Here is a 14,428-nt window from a genome sequence, read left to right on the forward strand (position 1 = left end):
CCAACACTTGAGATTCAATTAGGCTGTGGCGAGAGATAGCGCAGGCTGAGCGTTGGCCTACAGATGGCAGATAAGAATCCAATCGGCCACAGTGTCAAGGGCAGTAATGGAAGAGATGTTCACACGGTTAGGCTGGCGGTGGAGAGTAGGGCAAGATGAAGGACACACACTCAGAGAGCCAGAGTTCCATACAGGAACACATGTCAGAAAGGTTGCAGTTGAGTATAAACCCACCTAAAATCCTGTCCAGCTTGCGCTATATTTCCCCAATAAAATGTACTTGACTTTGTCTTTGTCGTGAATAGTTCCCTCTATTAAACACATCAAGCGTCTGCTGTTTCTCTGCAGCAGAATATGTAGCAGCTGACACTGCTAGCTGTGTGACAGATTGTGTTTATGTTTTAAGTATATCCTACATCTTATTCTACAATTACAAATCAGTGCCATTTTTTTTTTTTTTTTTTTTTTTTTTTTTTTTTTTTTTTTTTTTTTTTTTTTTTTTTTTTTTTTATTTTTAATAGATCATATGACAATTATCAATTAGTTAAACAGTTGTCTTTATTAAGGCTGTCCTCTAAAGATTGATGAGGCAGTCACGGAGCCGTCAATTTGAACGCTCAATGGTGTTTTTTGCCCCCAACAGGAAGTGCTGCCTGGAAGGAGCCGTTGGGGGGCAAAAAACACCGATAAACAATTCGAACCTCATGTTGTCATTCGGAGCATCAGACCTTTTTTTATTGCTGGGTCATTTTACACATGTACATGTAGCAACACAAGGTTGCTGTGTAAGTGTAAATTACCTCACTGTAAAGCTAACTGTGATGGAAATAAGGAAAGTGGGCTCCACAGTGAGAGTTTTATGATTGGGATGCACAATTTTTATTTCCTTTTGACTGTGTGGAAGTCTGAAGTTTTCACATCACGGACGATCATGTTAGATGCCAGTAAAGCGTGAGTCTTACAGGTAAAAGGTGAGACTTTATAAGTAGGCACTGTAGGAGCCTAGTGTGTGGCAGCGGCTCTGCAACTGCTCTGGACTGGAGAGTATGAATAATACAGCCTTTCTTATCATTCTAGGTGAGGTGTAGTATTATATTATAGTATTAGTGAAAATGCACCGGATATAATGTTGATTATTATTTCAAACCTGTTTTTATAACCAAAGGCTTGAACAACCTTACTAAATAAAATGAAGAAGCCCCGCACTTTAAGTCAACTTGGAAATCACAGCCCTAGTCTTTATCCCATGCTTGCTTGTATACACGTTAGGTGAATGCTGATACACCTATGCATGTAGTTACAACACACACACACACACACACACACACACACACACACACACACACACACACACACACACACACACACACACACACACCTTTTCATTCTTGTTTGCAAACTCATCCTTTTGAATTGGCAACAATAGCCAGAAACACTCAAATCCAGCCCACTGTTCATCCAAGCCCAGAGGCTGAGTGCTTTTCTAACTCAACAATAGAACAGAGTCTTGTAAGAAAAGCTTCCCGATTGTTGCACCACACACTAGCCTTTCTCTCCCTGGCCTTTATCTGGCCGACTTGATGGTTATTGAACTTGAAATATGACTTAATTAGCTGGAGTATTGCGCGGTTCGATCTAATCGCAGCTCTCAAATGTTATTTTACTCCAATGGCAGCATTAGGAAAAGGGCAAATTATAAACATATGACCTCAATTTACCTCCGCAATGGAAGTGTGCGCAGCAGCAGCTAGCACAACAAATGTTGGAAGTCGGCCCTGTCCTTTCATCAGCAGCCATAAATATTTAGTTTAGCTGCGCCAGTATTTGAAGAACAAGTTGTTTTTGGCGGCAGTATGTTGCAAACAGCTGGGTGTAAGGTGACCTCTGGAGATCACGTTTGTCGTGGCAACATTTGTTTTTCTGCTAAATCCATGTGTGATCCTCTTTACATGATCACTCCCTAACTCTCCATACAGTGTGTCCTATCTCTGCAGAGCTGGTGTGAGTCCCACACCTGCTGGCATCACGAAAGTGCTTCAATTAAAGGTCAACAATTAGGGAAGGCTGATGTAGGAGGGAGATATAAAAGGTTGAAAGGTTCCGACACCCATACTGTTTGGTCCAATTAATATTGAACTAGCTACACTTATCCAGCTGTCATTACAAATGACTCTAATTGGCTTAATCAGGGTGCAATCATTTGTGATGGTCAAATTATCAATATTATCATCTGTTGAATTTTAGTGGAATTGTATCATGATATGATCGTATTATAGAGCTGGGCGTTATGGAGAAAACCAAATATCATATTTTGGACCAAACACCTCGATATCGATACCGTAGGGTTGACTATTGGTGCTTTCACAAAATATTTACACACTGAGAATTTTGACAAATACTCATCAGTATCTGGATATATTGCCCAGCCCTATGGTATTATGTTATTGTTTTAATATTGGGATAAAAACATTAAATATTAGCGCTCATAGTGATTTTAAAAAGATGCTTAGCAAAGACTTATATTTTACCATATAGAGTACCACTACCGGTCAAAAGTTTGGGGTCACCATTCCACTCCATTACAGACAGAATACCAGCTGAGATCAGTTGCATTGTTTTTTTAATCAGGGCAGCAGTTTTCAGATTACATTATATTGTGTGTTTACATAATTGCAAAAGGGTTCTCGACTGTTGTAGAAAGAAGTGGCTGATCTTTAATGTAATATCTACATGCCCATTATCAGCAACCATTCATCCCATGTTCCAAAGGCACATTCTGTTCACTAATCTGATATCATTTTAAAAGGCTAACTGAGAAAACATTGGAGAACCTTTTTGCAATCATGTAAGCACATAATGTAATCTGAAAACTGCTGCCCTGGTTAAAAAAACAATGCAACTGATCTCAGCTGGTATTCTGTCTATAATGGAGTGGAATGGAAATTGCTAAGTGACCCCAAACTTTTGACCGGTAGTGTAGATGCCCTCAGATGTGGCTTCTCCTCGTTTTCATCACCGAGGTTCTCAAAGCCCCGTTTGCATCCTGTCTCCCTGATTGCAAAATAAGCCAAGACAAATGGCAGTGCCCTTCAGACCTTCCTCCGCAGAGGGTGACTGCCTCTCTCGTCTGTATTCAGCAGACAGCAGTGAAGTCTTTGCCTGTAACGTAGCCTCGGGGGCTGCGCCACTGACAGGCCGCAGAAAGACTAACACTGGAACTCAGCCTGCACTGCTGTTTTCTCTCACATCTGCACACTCCTGTAGAACAAAGAGGATAACCTGGTCAGGGGTTTCAGATGTCTTCATCAAACAAGGATATTTACATTCCACTTTCTTATTTGAATAAAAACCTTTGCCAGCAATATTTTTTCCCGAAAGTAAAGGCTAGGGTTCCGTGTGCTCTAGTCTATACCACATATTTTCACAAGTTTCTCATCTTTGGGAAGTTGTTCGTGGCATCCGTTCTCGTGTGCACGGCTCATGCTTGAGCTCATACTTGTTTTTGTGTGAGGATTAGACATATTATGGTTTGATCCAACATGACTAAATCGGGAGGTCAGGGTTTGAAGGATAAAGCTTGTGACTAACATCATCTCGTGTCATCAAGCGAGCGTCGCTCCCAAGTGACATTCCGCTGAATGGCGAGGCTGTGTGTATTTGCACGTTCTGCATGTGACTCCATTTGCATCTTGAGTGGGTGTCAACCAATCACCGGCTGTGTCATTGCTCAACTGCCCCACCAGCCCTGCTGGGCACTGACACATCCCGTCTGTCTCCACATCCCGTCACTCACTCACTCAGTCAGTCAGGATCAATGTTTAGCTGTCGCTATCAGCACACGTCCCGCTGTGACAGCGCCCCTCCGCCAATTTAAGGGACATGAAAGCCTGGCGTTTTGATCCGTTGTTTACAAATCCACATACAACATGATATATCCTCTTCTCCCCCACACTTCTCTGTTTGTGGCGCTGAAGAAATCCGACAGGGATGCAAGCCAATTAGCGCCGTCCGTTCCGCTCTTATCCTATCGCAGAGCACCAGGATGTGCAGTGGTGGGCTGTACTCTACAGAACCAAAGGCTTGTTGTCAAACGGCAAGATGATTTCTGATGGATTACTGCTGTCATTGAGCACTCCTCATTCCCTTTCCTTAAGCCCTTGCTCCCGTCCTCTTTTTGTTTCATGACGAGCCCTCCTTTACTTCCTTCCTTCCCGACCTTGCCTTTTTCCTCGTGTCCTTTGTAACTTCCCTGTGCCATATTTCTTGTCATCTCTTCGCTCTATACTTGAGTGTTTCTTTCCCAAGTCATCGCTCTGTTTCCTTGGCTGAACTATTGATTTAACCAGGCTACATTAGACAAAATGAGCTCTCAAGTCCCACTTGAATTCACACAAGTTTGTGATTATCTATGATTAAATGTGCTAATATGAGCTCTGTGAGGTCCCAGAGACCTCCTGCCAATTAAACAAGCACAAGCCTTTGTCTTTGTGAAGTATCTGTCTTCTGTGGTGCTCTTTTTATTTATTTATTTATTTTTTATATAATTACCCAGTTATTGTCCTGTTTATTCTAAACAAACCAAAGTATCATTTCCTGTGCGTCAGAGAACATCCCAGAAAAAGAGTGGTAGTGTTTATAACTGCAAATGTAAAAGCTTTAGCTGGCTGTAGCACTAATCACTGTTTTGTTGGCAATACGGAGTACAGAAACAGATCTTCACAGAGTGTGACTTTAAACACATAAGACCAGCAAAGGAAAGGAAGGAAGGATAGAGGTAGACTATTGAATGGGCCCTGGTTGTCAAACGTGTTGGTAGGCATACCAAAATCCCTCTGACATGTTTGTGTGGGTGTCTTAGCAGTGACTCTAAGCTGTGATAGGGGTAAATTGGAGGTGCATTACCTAATCCCACCGTTGGTTAATGCGCTGCAGGTGGATTTCTTTGATCCACCATCTCATCTGGCATTTAAGGGCTGTTAGCTGCGCTGAAATGGAATATGGAGTGGACGCTTCAAGGGAGTATTTATTAATGTTAGTATTCTCTTTTGTAAAATATGCATAAGGCCATACATTTTGCACACAGGACAAATCTCCTGTGGAAAAGCATTATCGCTCACTCTCACTTCTTCTCTATTCATCTCTTTATATTTCCAGAAATAACATATGTGAAAGCCACAAATCACTTTCATTGCAACACTTGACATGTACGGTGCACACTAATCAGGGCTGCCTTAAATACATGTTCCTAGGGAAGGAAGAGCCTTGCAGACTATAATCACACACTCGTACATGTTGTGTATGTTGGCCAGAGGTTGGAATGATTGAAACGGAGACAGCAATCATTTAAATCCCACCGAGGGTTAATGTCACCTCTCTTATCTCCTCTTGGCTTTAACCTGCGAATAGAGGAACCGAGAGCTGGTTATCTGTGTGAATATACATTAAATACACCGTGTGAATCCTATGTTCTTTGTGTTTGTACATTTTTCTTACTCAGGTCAGTCCTTGTTTTTTGAAGCCCTTATGGCTCTCAAGCTTATCTGCCATTACAGTTCCTAATGCAGTTTTCCCACCAGACCTCTCAACCCCACGAAACGCACAGCAAGCAGTGAATCACCCTTCATAGAGCGAAAGCAGTCTTACAATAACAGCTATTTCTTTCTTCCTTTTCATAATTCTGATTTGTGCACAATTTGCTCTCTGCGAGACTCCCGCCGCCCTTAATATAAAAAAGCTGCCAAGTATTTTTTCCAGTCGTTGAAAATGAGCTTTTCACAAAGCAGAAGCAGCTTCCTATACCATCTATTGAGGCATAATTCTAATTTACAACTTTGCCATGGTGGCAAACAGACACGGGCGCTATCACCGTCGGCAGCCGCCGGAAAAAACAAATTAACTTTTTTCCCTCTGTTTCTACCCTCCATCCAGCGCGATGGGCAGCTTTCCTGAAATGATGTGCGGGCTTATTGGTGTTGATGTGAGCTGTCAGTCAAATATCAGAGGGTTGGGGAATTGACAGTGGAGATGATGAGGAAATCCTCATGCATATATATCAGCTGATAAAGGGGCAGTCACAACAGGCCTTCCCACCCTCCCTCTCCCCGTCTTTTGTCGGTCTCTACAGCACTCACGCCTTCTCACACGAAAGGCTTTTATGTTTCTTGTCTTTCATGCCCTGGCTACACCTTCCTCCCTTTCCTCTTCTTCAGCCACACTGTTTGGCTCAGAGCGGTCTCTTATTTACTGCAGGCAAGGGAGAGGAGGGGTAAGGCAGGGATGCCGACTCACTCTTCTGCAGTTTGACCGTGACGTGGCTCCACTGGAGCAGTTGAAGAATTAATTGCTTTATTCATGGGCTTCAAACGACTTGTTTACCTCCTTCTTCCCAGGAAGTTTTGGGAACTATACTCTTTAATTATACACTCTCTTGTCTAACTTCTTTAATCAGCCACATTATCTATTATATATCAGTTTGCCTAATGCTTACAATGCTGATTTAAATCTTCTTTTATGTAAGGAGCAATCTTCAGAAAGCTAATCACTTGCTAATGTGCTCTAGAGTTTTGCCAGTAGCTGTCACATTTTTCAAATGGCAGAGATCTCATTTGGAAATGAAATGTTTTATTTCTACCGGTAACGTCTGTGACTCATCCAACTGAGGAACATGATACCTACATTTGTGTGGTGAATTATTGCCCATAAGGTAATTGTCAAACGAGATGGTGAGCTGAGACTTCCATTTGTGTTGATCAGATTCACGATCCATCAATTCCTATCGAGTTATGACATTTGAATTGACCCCGAGGGAGGGACGCTTTGAAGTGCAGACACATTCGTATCGGCCAGACAGCTCAGCGGCATTTCGGCAGCCGACTGCCCATCGCTCACCGGCCAATTAAAGGTATTCATGTGGCCACAGGAAACAGGACATGACCAATTAGCATACAATCTGACGTACCCCATGCGCACACACATGCGCTCAAAGCACGGGGCGCCAGGAAGCGATTACACCTCCAATGGCGGTTATGTCCTATAGAGTCATCTTCATGCCATGAGTGATGGATGGACTTCCTCTGTCATTTAATGTCTGCTAATGACACGCACATGCAAGAACGCACACACAACCTCCCTCTGTACTCGTGTTTTTCCTTGCCTCCTCACGCACCTACCACTAAAACACGCACAGAGCGTGACCTCTGCTTTCCAGACGGAGAAGGTTAAGTGTTTCTTGTCTGAGGATGTGCGGAGGGCCCGAGGAGCCAAGAGTCTAACCTTTCCCAGTCTGCCAATGGCTGTCATCTGGAGTCACGGTGACCTAGCCTTTCCCCCAGCCTCCAGCTGGGAAAATGCTAAGAATTTTGAAAAAGCATCACAGAGTTCACAGATTTTTCAGCATTGCCAACACTATGCAGCTAAGGCTATTAAAACATGTGTTCACTCACATTAAAACCCCAATCTTGTGCTCAATTCTAAACTATTGAGCATTTATTAAAATGCATGTATGCACTTTTTGTGTGTGTGTGTTGTGTGTGTGTGTGTGTGTGTATATATATATATATATATATATATATATATATATATATATATATATATATACTCACACACAGACAACATAACCAAACCAACCTCCACAATGGCAGGGTGTGGGAAAGAAGCGCGGAGCCCCGTGGTCTCGTTAAATATTAATGGCCTCGCTGACAGAAGTGGGGAGGGAAGAGAAAAGACAAGACAAATTGCCGGTGGCAAGCGTGATTTTTGTGTGGAATTGCTAAAATATGACACGAATCAGAATGCAAACAATTAAAGGGAAGCCCATATTTCACCAGGCGGCCCATGGACGGCGCAGCACTCCAGCAACTCAGCAACTGAGCAAAATACACTCCCTCCCCTCTCCTTTGCTTTAAACCCTGCTCCACTCTTGGTTTTCCTTCCCTCTGTTGCTCTCTCTTTTTTCTCACTATTTGTTTCCTTTTCCTTCCCTTTCTTTCCCTTTTTTATGTCTCTGTACCTCCTCCATACCTTGATCTCAATCTTCCTCCCTTTCTCTTTATTCTCCCTCCCCTCTTCCCTTTTTTACCACCCTTTTCCCTCTTAACTTTTCTGTTGTCTATCATGCATCCCCACATTCGCTTGTATCTCTTCATCCTCCTCCCTTCCTAGCCTTGCTCTTCCTTTCTCTAACTCTCCTTTCGCCTCAAGTCCTTCCTGCCTCCTTCTCTTTGACTCTTCTTTTTATTTCCTTCCTTTCCCTGTGTCCTTCCCTACTCCCTCCTTTCTTGGCATATCCTTTCCACCTCCCTTTTCCCTCTCTTCCCTCTACCTTTCTCTCAGTATCAGTACTCGGGGGACTGGCCAGGCGTTGATTAAAAAGAGCTTCCCATATCTGCATTCTGTTCCCCTGAGAACAACCTGCTGTGTCTTTATACCTGTCTGTCTGCCTCCATCTTGCCTCCTCCAGGTGTAAATTAGTGTAATTTACAAAAGAAATTAAAAAGGTTCCTCCCCTTCTGACCATTTTAGACGTGCCTATGCTTCTGGGTAAAGGTATTGCGAATCTTCTCATGCACCCGTGTGTCTGAGTTAACACGGCTGCAAGAATTAGATATCAAAATAAGAACTAACAGATGAATCCTCCACTCGCATCTCCCTCCCTACATTATTAATACGTTCTTAGTGAAGCTTTTTCAACTGCGATTAGCATCGGGTGGATCTTTTTGAGCTGCAGTTTTAGCTCTCGCACTCTTTTTTTTTTTATATTCCTATTGCTGCTAAGGTCATTAATGGAAGTGTATTTTGGGCCAAATTGCTGGTATGCGGCACAGGGCATATGGAGAGGAAAACCGATAAATAGATTTAATTATGCCCAGTGGGGAAAACTCGGGACCTGCTGGCTGTTTTTATTATTGAACAGAGATGGGGCTTTGTGCAGAGAGGCCAGGATTGGCTGATGGTGCTGTCAATCACGAGGCCTGGCTTGACCTTGTTGTTGGGTGACCGTCTACTTGTAGCCTGATCCTCAGTTCCACCAGGAAACCACACCAATTTTAAAGAGCGCTTGTTTGTCTATTTGTTGCCGCCAATGTCATTCTGTCTATTTCAAGCCCGGGAAATATTTTCCGACTAGTCTCACCGTGAAGCAGCGCCGCGTTGCCAGAACAGGAGAAGGAGGCTCCGTGTTACATCACAGCTCTCTATAGTGTTAATCTCTCTCTCTCTCTCCCGTTTCTCTCTGCTCCTCGGTTTGTTTCTCTTTCACCCTCCCTCTATCCGTCTCCCCCTTTTCTCTCTTTCCTGCAAACTCCACTGAGATATGTGCACTCCTCTCCAAATACATACAGAGCAATCTAATTACTGCGATAACATTTCTGCTTGGCTGATTAACTGTTCTCCCTGTGCCTCTGAACGCAGCTGCATTGCTTCTATATATTCCTAAGCTTCTTATTCCTCCCCAGCCGAGCTGCACTTTCACGGGAGCTTTGGCTCACCCATCCATCTCTCTTCTTTTCTCTCACTTCTTTTTTTCTTCCTCTCTTTCTTCTTATTCTTAGTGTCTCTCGTTTATTCTCCAAGGCAGATCGGCTATTTAGCCCGCTTACACTTTTTTTCTGGCTCGCTCATTTAATTCCTTTTTTCTTACCTACTTTTCTTTTTTTTCTGCCTTTCTCTTGCTTTCTTTTCTCTCTCTCTCTCTCTCTCTCACCCACTCTGCTTCTTTTTGCCTCTGTATCTTACTTTCATTCATTCTCCAAGACAAATAGGATATTTGGCCAGTTTTTCTCACTTGCTCACTAGCTATTTACCGCCTTCTTCTTTTTCCTGAGAACACATAAAGCATGTTGGAAGAAGTCTTGGCGTTCTGTTTGATAGTGATTTAAGTTTCGAGCAGCATACCACATGAGGCTTGCCCAATCTGGTTTTTATCACATTGAAATTTTTTTAGTTTTTTTTTTAAATAAAATGCATGTCAAGTTTGCATGCTTATATCTCCTCGGGGAGGTTACTATAAGGGCTAATGTTAAGATCATGGCAGAAGAAGCTACAGCAGTACCCATGAACACAGAGTTGAAAAGCAAGTATATCAGCGCTGTAACCGAAACTAAAAGGCCTAACCACATCACAACTGTTTCTGCCTTCCTGCAGGATTTAGGATCGATTTTTAAGATCTACTCATTATTTTTAAGGCTCTTCATAGCCTGACAAGCTTTTCTTCCATATGAGACCGTATGTAGCTTAGGAGATGTTCGGCCAGAGGTCTTTTGGCTGTTTCAGAGTCCCGGCCTAAACAAGACGGGACTTTCAGAGTTTTTGCAGTCAGAGCCCCAAGGCTCTGGAACGACCAGAGCCCAATGAAGTAAGTCTGGCTAAATCATCTCCTCAGTTCCTTCTAAAAGCACATTTTCAAGGATAGCTTTTACTTGTTTGTTTTAGTTTTTTCTTTTACTTGATTTGACTTTAGTTTACTTATTTTCAATACTTAATCATCATCTGTTTTCTCAGCACTTTGTTGCCACCTGTTTTCTGCACAGTAGTCTACAAATACAGATTATTAGTCTTGTATATTTTACTTCCTTTCTCTTCTTCTGTAGTTTTCTATCTTCCTTGCTCCGTCCTCTTCTCCTTTCCTCTCTTTTCACAGAAGGATGCTAAACCAGCTTCTTTGAACCCCTCTGCTGTGGCGTGGTGTGTTTCACTTGTGGCGCGCTTTAGCACATGTGCGTGCGTGTGTGTGTGTGTGTGTGTGTGTGTGTGTGTGTGTGTGTGTGTGTGTGCGCGTGCATGCGTGTGGGGCTCACCTCAAACACTGTATGGCAAGGTGTTTCATCAAGTCTGCGAGCATGTGAGCTCACATACGTGATTCACACATACACACACGTCAATTAAATCCTCTTCCTAAAAACATTTTTTACACACACACACACACACACAGTGCCACACAGCGTTCTCACGTCCCTCGTTATGCTTGGCGATAACCAACCCAACCACCCACTGACTCCCTGCTGCACCAGATAGGAAAGCTTATTAAGACTACACACACTCAACTCACACTGCACACCGTCAGAGTTGTTGTCACAGTTGCAGAAAGCAGAGCACTCCTAATGCTGAGAGCGGAAGCAACGAGACGATTTCTTGAAAGATTTATAGAGAAAAGGCTGCCGTCACGCTGTTCAGTCTGCAGAGAGGAAATGTCTAGTTTGTGGCTGCAGAAATCCGTTTGTTAAGAAAATGTTGTGTAATAGTTAAGTTAGTCTAATAAAGTGAGCTCTTCCTCCCTCCCTGGAGGGCTAATTGCACAGGTCAGGTTGGTGACATCAGCACACTGGCTAGCTGTGATCTCCATGTTACATATAAAGCCTCATTAGAGCATGGCTAACTGAGCGCATGCACACCGGCCCCCACCTCTTCTACAGTAACGAGAATGACAGTAACTGTAGTAATTACGGTCAGTCCAGTTTCTAACCAGCCGTTTGCTTTGCCGCGAGTTTCCGGTGCGACTGGCTGGCTGTCCGAATCCGAGTGTTGATTTTGTTAAGTGCCGTAGTCATCGTCTATGATGGCTGCCTTCCGTTTTTCAAATGGGACTCAGGCAAATGAAAAGAAGAAATAGAGTAATGACCATCGGCTCTGTAAGAAGTAGATGAACAAATTAGTTTCAACAGCTTTCTTCGAAAATGGAAGACAGCAACAATATACATATTATAATTGTATGATTATTTAATGGAAGTATTTCCTTGTGAATTTTAATTGTTCTTCAAAAAGGAGCTATAAATAATATATCCCCAATATACTTTATGCATAGTGGCAAATATACCAACAGGAACTCTCATTCCCAGAGTTCAATGCAAACTGAACAGTCGAGCGTCGTCTCCTCTCAGGATGCCGGGCTCGCAGAGGTGACGGCGGGGCAACGGCAGGAGTCGGCGGGCTAATGATGACAGCGACACACTAATAATGGTTCCCAGTAGCTCCTGTGACAGTGGGGAGTGTATTAAATGGGACACCAGAGCAGCCTGACTCACCCGGACCCCCTCCCTCCTCCTAATGAGAGTTTGATGGAGTGGTTGTATAGGTAGATAATGCTAAGTTAATGAGATGTCCTACTCCATGAGACTGTTTGCAGTTCCCTACAGAGTTGCTGTGTGTGTTTTGCCTGTGTTGATGTATATTGCTGTCAGCTTGAGTGTGTGTGGCTGCTTACCTGCGTTTGTGAGCAATATATTGGTTTCCAGATTGTGGCTTATGGGTGTGAGTTACTTCGGTTTATAGAGCTGTGTGGGTGTGGGAGGGGGGGGGGGTGTATTTGCTCTCCTCCACTTCTGCATACAGTAGAGTTCTGTCATTTCTTTTTTTTTATCCAGTAGAAGTTGAGCACTCTACAGGAAATTAACTGTCAGATTTCTGATAGAGCAGAAAAGACAGAATTAATAAATGAAACAAAGAACAGAGAGCAAGCACTGAAAAATAGAATAGACCAGGAGAGAAAAAAGGAAAGCAATGAGACATCGTTAACAAACAGTTGGCTCACCGCAGTGGGAAAAGCTGGAAGTTTTGACGATGAAGAAGGGATTAGGTAATGGGATAGTGGGGGATAACCACCTCCCTCATGGCAGGTACATGTCTGTAATTGGGAGTCCCCCCTCCCCCCCCCTCTTTCCTTCCATCTTCTTCCTAGACAATGCAGTGAAAACAAGAGGCTTTCCTAATTAATGCAGATATAATGATGGGTCCAGCTGTGGACAACTCTGCCCCCTTTGAATGTTGATTAAGGTGCTGTGTGTGTGTGTGTGTGCGTGTGCGTGTGCGTGTGCGTGCTGCAGCCAGATAAACCTGGGATTTCGGTTAATCATATATTTACGTGTAATATAATTATATGTCTATTGATGCATACTAAGATGAATGGTGCTGATATTTCTTTTTATACAATACTGAATTCTGTATGCTATATCACTGAGGTAATTGGCAGTCTGCTTTTGGCTCCTGCATAATGTGGGAGTGCTTAGAAAATTAAAATAGTTCCAAGAAAGAAAAAAGAATGTGCAGGGGGAAAAAAGACGCTGCGGCAGCACCCACACTGTTTCTGTGGCAAGTGATCTCAAGGAAGTGAGGCGCAAAGACATTACAGCACCAAGGGCTTAGTACCAGTCACCTGAAGACAAAATGAAGATTAAACAGGGATGTTGCAATAATGGATGCCAGTTTTGCCTATTTTGCCCTTGAAGATCATTTGAAGTTAGTACTACTCAGCATGTGATTGTATACTTGTATAATGTGTTCTGTGGCATAGAGGAGCTATGTCAAGTCTGAAAAAATACACTATTGGTGTGCATTCTGGGAAGTGTAGTGTAGGAAGACTAGGGGCATAAAATTGGGATATCACAGGATCTTTTTTCTTTTTTTCTTATCTGTCTCTCACGAGTTCCCCAACTTTATGGCAGAGCAATACTAATTGTCTGAAGTGCCCCTTTAAATTACCAGAACACACTGTAAGCATCATACAGACTGAAGAAGTAGTCATGGTATTGTAGCAGGGATGTGAATGTGATAAAAATAATTCTGGCGAGAAGGGTAGTGTGGTGTAGAAGACATTTAATGTGGGTGTTTTGTTGAGCGTCATACAGAAGTGGGGTCACCCTAACAGGTGCAACACAACTGACATGTCAATCAAGCACATGTCTTTACATGAGAGGGGGTCTAATGTTAGGTTTAAGTGTGTGTGTGTGTGTGTGTGTGTGTGTGTGTGTGTGTGTGTGTGTGTGTGTGTGTGTGTGTGTGTGTGTGTGTGTGTGTGTGTGTGTGTGTGTGTGTGTGTGTGTGTGTGTGTGTGGATCATGAATGTTTAAGAGCTTTGAGTGAAAGTGAGTGTGTAGAATGCTTACGTGGGGCCTCCTAAACATAGGACATACAAACATAAAGTGACTGTTCACTGTATAAAAAGAAGATGGTCACCTCTTTGCGCCTTCTTCACAGCAAAACAAAAGCAATGTGAATGTCTGGCGTGCTGATGGCAGTGGTAAAACACGCAGGTAAAAGTGAAGTGAGTAGATTAGCTCAAAACAACACTAATTGCTTCGCAGGATGGTGACAGGCCAACGTGGCATCCCTGTCCAGGTTTCACTGCGGCTGTGATGCCGCGCGCTGCTCTTGGCCAGGCCAGCAGGTTACCATTCAGGCCACGTATCTGCCTGTAGCAGTAATGAGAAGTGCCTCGCTGTTAATGAGATAAACACAGACATTAGATTGGCTCAGCAGGAGCTCTAAAGGGAAGGAGAGGGCGAGAGGAAAAAAAAAGTAGGTTGGTGGGTGAGACGGAGGAGGCGAGAGACAGAGAGAGGGAGCTTAGTGAGAAAGGAGATGAGAGAGGGTGAGAAAGATGATGTGAAGCAGAGATAGAAGAATATGAAACATTAGAGGAAAAGGCTTGGTTAATTTA

The 14,428-nt window shown here is 43.2% G+C and overlaps 1 protein-coding gene across 3 annotated transcripts in view; it reads left to right on the forward strand.

Moving 5' to 3' along the window:
- The window catches only part of pard3ba (par-3 family cell polarity regulator beta a), a 143,896-nt gene that overhangs the window by 90,961 nt on the left and 38,507 nt on the right, over positions 1-14,428 (forward strand). The gene's annotated exons all lie outside the window — the stretch shown is intronic.

Source organism: Perca fluviatilis, chromosome 24 (assembly GCF_010015445.1).
Source record: "Perca fluviatilis chromosome 24, GENO_Pfluv_1.0, whole genome shotgun sequence".
NCBI lineage: Eukaryota > Metazoa > Chordata > Actinopteri > Perciformes > Percidae > Perca > Perca fluviatilis.